We start from the raw sequence: 7,509 nt of genomic DNA on the forward strand, positions 1-7,509 counted from the left end.
ACACAACTCAATAGCAGACAAACAAATAACCCATTTAAAAAAATGGGCAAAGGGCAGTAATAGACATTTCTCCAAAAAAGATATACAAAAGGCCAACAGGTATGTGGAAAGATGCTCAGCATCATTAGTCATTAGGGAAATGCAAATTAAAACCAAATTAAAAACTCACACTTGTTACAATGGTCATCATCAAAAAAAGATGCTGGTGTGGATGTGGAAAAAAGGGAATTCTTGAGCACAGTTAGTGGGATTGTAAATTGGTACAGCCGCTATGAAAAATAGTATGGAGGATCCTCAAAAAATTAAAAATAGAACTACCATGTGATCCAGCAATTCCACTTCTGGAATATATCCAAAGGAAATGAAAACACAAAATCAAAAATATATCTGCACCCCCATATTTATGGCAGCATTATTTATAATAGCCAAGATACGGAAGCAACCTAAATACCCATGAATAGATGAATGAATAAAGAAGTGTGATTTTAAAAAATATACAATGGAATATTACTTAGCCATAAAAAAGAATGAAATCTTACCATTTGCAACATGGGCAGACCTTGAAGGCATTATACTAAATGAAGTAAGTCAGACAGAAAAAGACAAATACTGTATGATCTCACTTACATGTAGAATCTTTTAAAAAAAACTCATAGAAAAAGAGATCAGATTTGTGGTTACCAGAGACATAGGGGGAATTGGAGGAAGTGGTCAAAAAGTACAAACTTCTAGTTACAAAATAAATAAGTACTAGGGCTTCCCTGGTGGTGCAGTGGTTGAGAGTCCGCCTGCCGTTTGCAGGGGACACGGGTTCGTGCCCCGGTCCGGGAAGATCCCACATGCCGCAGAGCGGCTGGGCCTCTGAGCCATGGCTGCTGAGCCTGCGCGTCCGGAGCCTGTGCTCCGTAACGGGAGAGGCCACAACAGTGAGAGGCCCGCGTACCGCAAAAAAAATAAAAATTAAAAAATAAATAAGTACTAGGGATGTAATATACAATGTGATGACTATAGCTAACACTGCTGTATGATATATAGGAAATTTAAGAGGGTAAGTCCTGAGTTCTCATGATAAGGAAAAATTATTTGTTTTCTTTTTTTCTTTCTTTGCTTTTTATTATATCTATATGAGAAGATAGATGTTAGCTGAACCTATTGTGGTAATCATTTCACAGTATATGTAAATCAAACCAACATGCTGTATGCCTTAAACTTATACAGTAATGTATGTCAATTATTTCTAAATGAAACTGGAAAAAAACAGAGAAATAAAACAGTGATTTTTAAACATTGGACAACAAGGCCTCACAGGATCCCTGAGAGAAGGGAAACAAATAAGGTGAGCCCTACAATTGCCCTAGCTTCCTTCTGGGAAAGAATTTCCAGGACATAATGCAGGAAGTGAGAAACCGGAAAGAGTCTGGTATTCTCACTAAGTTGAGGAGACAGGATGGAGGATTTGAGGAGGCCAAGGTGTTAGAATATGCAGGGCAGAGTAATAGAGAGGAGGAGTCTATACAGAGTAAGAGCTCTGGAGACACCCAGAAGTTTCCCTTTCCAGTTTTCCAGTGAGTTCTGATCATGTATTGTGAGGAAACTACCCTCAGACCATCAGAAAGGAGCAGGCAGACCAATTCTTGGAGCTCAAACAGAGCTGTTGAGAGTTCACATTCCCAAAAGCCAAAGTCAAGAAATGTCCTAATAAATGGGACATCAGATAAAGTACACAGAAGGATATTATCTCAGTAGAGAGGACAAATTAGCCCCAGACCAAAATATTTTGGTAGCTTCTGGTATCACCTAAAAACTCTTAAAAGCAAACCTCAAACTGATCGAGCTGTTTCCAAGTATCTTAATTGTGTCTGAGATCAAGTCTTTCAAAAAAAAGGAATTAAAAAAAGTCCAGCACCCAACAATGTAAAATTCACAATGTCTGGCATCCAGTCAGAAAGTACCAGGCATGGAAAGGAGCAGGAGAATACAACTCATAATGAGGAGGAAAATCAATCAATATAAACAGTCTTAAAAATGCACAGATAAGAGAATTAGTAGACAAGGGTATTAAAACAGCTGTTGGTAAATGTACTCTACATGTTCACTGCCTACCCACAAGATCATAAATACACTCTTTTATTAACCCACATGGGGTGAACTTTCGTGTATCTGCAAAATAGAAGGCAAGATTCACTTTTTTTTTTTTACACTATGTGGATATCCAGTTGACCAAGCATCATTAATTGACAAAGAACGTTCTTCCCTTGCAATGCAGATGTAACCTCTGTCACAAATAAAGTGTTCATATATGAACCAAAAATTGTTTTCAGAAAGAAAATGAATATGCAGAAGGAAACATTGTAGTACTTAGCATTTCATAAAATGAAAAAGATACTTGTATTCAAAGGGAAATGTGCCATGGAAATATACAAGAGATGAGATGTTGCAGGATCTTAATCATAAACATATGCAAAGTTAGCATTGTCACACTCTATATGAAGTTCTTGGAAATACCATTTAGTCAGGGGTGGGGGGCGGGCATTTTGCATCTGATGAGTCACCATAATGCTACTTCCCTATTCCTGCTTATGGTGAATTGACCGTCTTTATATTAGTAGTATGCAGAACTATTGAACAAATGGAATTTCCTTTCTCACTATTGTAACCAGGGGAATGAAAATTAATCTCTTAGTATAACGAGAGTTAGAATATTTGAGTTATGTTCTTACCTTCCTCCTCATCCTACTATAGAAGCTCGATAAGTCACTTCACCTCTCTGAATCTCAAACTCTCCATCAGTCATTTAAATTTAATGCATGGGGCTTCCTGGTGGCGCAGTGGTTGACAGTCTGCCTGCCGATGCAGGCGACACGCGTTCGTGCCCCAGTCCAGGAAGATTCCACATCCCACAGAGCAGCTGGGCCCGTGAGCCATGGACGCTGAGCCTGCGCGTCCGGAGCCTGTGCTCCGCAACAGGAGAGGCCACAACAGTGAGAGGCCCGTGTACCGCAAAAAAAAAAAGAAAAAAGAAAAACTTAATGCATGTTACAGATGGTGCTGGCTTTTGCCAAAAGGGTATTTTCTCCCAACATGTGTCATAGTTGTAGGTCCAATACAATGATTTGGGAAGTCCTGAAGATCAATACAGATCTATGTTTCTAGCCCCTCTCCAAGAAATGTGTATGAGCTTAATGAAAGCTAGCCAATGGCTTCAAAAAATGTGACTTCCTTTCCCTTTGAAGTCAGTAAGCATTTCTTGAGCATCTACCGTATGCACAGGAAGCTGAAGTAGTACATGTAGAATTTGGAGACCACTAAACTTTCTGGGGAACTCTCAGAATGGCCTCTTTACCCTCATGCACTGACCCCACTACCTCTTTCTGACTTCTTTAACCACTAGGACTCTGCTTAGTTCAGGGGGGCCAACAGACTCCCCGGCCCTTTCCTTCTATTCATGCCCGGTAAATTTCAGCAGCAGCAGAACTCTGGATGAAAGAGGTCAACTGAGCCTAGAAGACTCAGAGTCCCTTTGAGCCTGTGGGAAATACCTGACTTTTGAAGCATCTATGACAAAGTGTTTTCTACCTATTACTCCAATCTCCAGGAGGGGAGAGAAAAGGTTAGAGATAGGGAGTCCTGTTCCCTACCTCCCCTTCACAGCAGCCCTTTGGGTGCAAAGAAAGGCATGGTTCTCCTAAACTTCCATAATCTGTAAGGAGGTAACTCCTGATACAAAAACACTACCTCACTCCTATCCCACACCAGCCTAGTATGATGGGGAGTGGGAAAAGGAGGTCACTACTGAGAAAGGAGGAAGGGCTGCTGAGTAAGGTGAGATTCCTTCTGTGCTGTCATCTTCTTTGTTTGTATTGCTATCAAAGCTCCACCCTGGGGCTTCCCTGGGCCACAACTGTGAGAGGCCCACGTACTGCAAAAAAAAAAAAAAAAAAAACTCCACCCTGTGCTGGAGAAGTTCTTATAGCCTATCAGACAGGGTAATAGGGAATAGTCTGGATACCAAGGAGAAGCAGAGAAATTCTATTGTAACAGATCACCCACAGCCAAAACAAATTATTCCCTCCAACTCCACTGGAAACCAGAGCCCAAACCAGTGAGCAGATACCAGGGCTCCCTGTGCAGCTCTGGAAAAACACACAAAGCATACAGCTGCTCACCATTAACTGATGAGCTGATAATGAACACCGTGTATGTAGACTTTGGGCACAATATGTGACTTGATTTGTGAAAACAATGTCTGCCAGCAGCCTCTTTGGTTCTGAGGGACCCCAGCTGGGACTGGGATGGAGCCAGAGGCAAAGGAAGACTAAAGAAGACCACTGGCTTCCTTGAAACCCAGTCAGGGGAGAAGTCAGGGAGAGGAAGGAATGGGAGCAAGAGAGGAGACAAATAATGGAGAGGAAAGAAGGGAAGGACAAAGGAGAAAAAAAAAAAAAGCAACACATTTCTCAGAGGGCCCCAGACAAGGTCTTTGATGTCACGGAGCTTGCCATCCCTCCAACACTCCCACTCCCCACTCACATTCACTGCACCTTTATTCTTGTTCCTCCTACCCTACTCTCTCTCCATACTCATTTTTGGGGGTAACCAAACCCACATATCTACAAACAGAAAGACATGTCGAATCCTTTTTTGCTTAAAAGCTAGCTGTCACCTACCTTTTAGTGGCTGACAAAGAGGCCACATTACAAGTAGCTCTCTTTTGCTGCCAAATCTCTTGCCGCCATGCTACTCTCTGTAATTGTGTCACTCAGTTCTCTTGGGTGAGCCAGGAAAGCTGAAGGGTTCCTTTTCTAAGAGTCTCCTCTGTGCTCATCTCCTAGTACAGCAGGGCTGACTGTCTTTGGTATCCTTCCACCTGTCCTTTCAGCACCATTGTCCTCCTTGACCCTGATTCCCTTTATCCGGCCTCCTGGCTCAAGGTCCCTCTACTAGATTCCTTATCCTACTTCCTCAGGGACCTGCTTTCCCTTCTGCCAAAGAGCAAATGAACTCCACTGAAGGTGTTAAATGTAGTTGGTGGCTTAATGTGTCACTCTTCCCTTGTACGATTGTTGCATTTTCATAAGGGTTAAACCAAAGGAATAGCCCTCATATGGCAGAATCATAAGCATGATGGTAGATAAAGAAATTTGGGGACAGGAGACCTCCTTCTTCTTCTGCGAAAGGCTGATCTTGGACATGAGGATAGCACTATCAGGTCACCAGGGATATTTCCCCAAACTGAAACATTGCCCTGTAGTTTTCTGATGTTGGTTAGAGGGAAGAGAGGGCAGAGCCAATGGAGGTGAGTTTTACTTCTTGACCTGTTGCTCAAATTCTCAAGAGCGCTTACATTCAGGAGTTCCACATAATGGCTGTCTCCCGCCATGGGATTTACTCAGCTGAATACATTTTCCAAAGCTGTATTAATGACAAGGCCAACCACAGAAAAGCTAGATTATCTTGGACCCAGGGTTACTCCCCAGAATCATGCATAAACCATGGTTATTTCCAAGCTATGCTCTTGATTCAACCCACAGACTAGCTGGGCAAAGCAAGGTGATTTGCAGGCTGATCAACATTCACAGAGATAAAGAGAGAGACTTCAAGTCAAGTCCACTCTGGTTTACCCCTGGGCTAGTCATATGGGCCTGCCTCTGCACTTTTTGGCCACACATCTCCTGTGCCACTTGTTCCACTGAGTTCTGAGCCAGGCCAGAAAGGCAAGTACATCACTTCTTCCAAGTGAGATGGCAGAGTTCCAAGTGCAGGAAGGAAGCAATCTTATCAGACTTGTGGCCCATTGATAAAACCACAGAAGGAAATCACTGAATTTCAAATTCAGAAAGAAAAGTCTTGGATAAAACTAGGAATTAATTGCCTAGGGAGTTTCCACTTTAAAGTCATTTTTTCCACATCAATAAAAAAAGCTTTTTATCAAAGCTAGGGTAATGGTCTTAGAGCCAAAGTGCTGCCTGCCTGTTTAGAGCTGTTTATAAGGTCTTCAGTATAAACTAGTCCCTTCCACCAAAATAGCCATTCTTTTCTCCACCCCACTTCCTTTTTTAGATCCATCAGGCCTTTTCCTAGAGGCACTGGGTTCTTCTCTCAGATACTCTCTGAGGATTCCCAGTACTTAATTTAGGTTTCACAATAGAGCAAACTACCAGATGAGGCAAGGAGACTGGCTGTACCACATATCAAAAGAAATTATGGAATTGTTTTCATGTAAATACGTTCATGCAAAGGATTATCTATTACCCATCTGAGTCTGTCTAGACTATATTACTCCATTTCAAGGTCCTTTTTAACACTAGACTTTGGGAATTCTCTGTAGTGTTTTGGTTTTGTTAGTTAGCTAGCTTGTTTGTTTTTGTATTCAATGATATTTGTCTTTAACAACACTCAGGAAGAGACCAGATACACTGAGGAGAGTGGCCTGGTGTAAAGGATGAGGTGGGTATACACTGAGGCCAGAGAGACTTTTCAGATAGACACACAATTGAAAGGAACTTTTGTGCTAAGCGATGATCTTTAGCCTTCCTTGCTAACTTAAGCTGAATTCCTAAGGGACAGTGGCCTAAAAGCCTTTTCAAGAATGAAGGATACAATAAAGAACTAAGTTTTTCCCAAGTTTGGGAAACAATGCAGTATAGCGAGTTATGTCTGTTTTATAAATTCATTTTTAAATAGTTTTATCGAGATAATTTACATACCATGCAAGTGAATCATTTAAGGTATACAGTTCAGCGGCTTTTAGTATATATCCACAGAGTTGTACAACCATCAACACTATCTAATTCTAGAATATTTTCATCACCCCAAAAAGAAACTTTCTATCCATTAGCAGTCATTCCCCATTCCCTCCAAATCCTTCTCACTATCTTTGGGCAACCAACCACTAATCTATGTTCTGTCTCTCAGATTACCTATTCTGGACACTTCATATAAATGGATTCATACAATACTTTTAACAGCTTTATTGAGGTATAATTGATATACAAAGAACAACACATATTTAGTATGTACAATTTAATGAGTTTAGACATAAGCAAACATCCATGATGACGTCCCCACAATCAAGGTAATAGACATACCCAACAACTCCCAGAGTTTCCTTGTGTTCCTTTGGGTTTGTTTGTTTGTTTGTTTGCTTTAGTGTGTGTGTGGTAAGAACACTTAACATGAGATCAGCCCTCAACAAATTTTGTAGTGCACGATACCATATGGTTACTACAGCAGATGTCTAGAACTTATTCATTTAGCACACATAGCTGAAACTTTATAGCCAGTGAACAACAACTCCCCATTTCTCCACCATCCACCCCCTGGCAACCACTACTGTATTTTCTGCTTCTACAAGTTTGACTTTTTATGTACCTCATATAAGTGGAATCATGCAGTATTTGTCCTTCTATGACTGGTTCATTCACATTTAGCCTAATATCCTCCAGGTTCATTCACATTGTCACAAGTGGCAGGATTTCCTTCTTTTTTTTTTTTTTTTTTTTTTTTTTT

At 41.1% G+C, this 7,509-nt stretch overlaps 1 pseudogene; it reads left to right on the forward strand.

The window, feature by feature from the left end:
• The first annotated feature begins 1,389 nt into the window (after nucleotides 1-1,389).
• LOC113610966 (glyceraldehyde-3-phosphate dehydrogenase pseudogene) overlaps nucleotides 1,390-7,509 on the forward strand; it is a 23,988-nt pseudogene continuing 17,868 nt past the window's right edge.

Source organism: Aethalodelphis obliquidens, unplaced genomic scaffold, assembly GCF_003676395.1.
Source record: "Aethalodelphis obliquidens isolate GAN/ISIS:26980383/991018 unplaced genomic scaffold, ASM367639v1 scaffold66, whole genome shotgun sequence".
In the NCBI taxonomy this organism is placed as follows: Eukaryota; Metazoa; Chordata; class Mammalia; order Artiodactyla; family Delphinidae; genus Aethalodelphis; species Aethalodelphis obliquidens.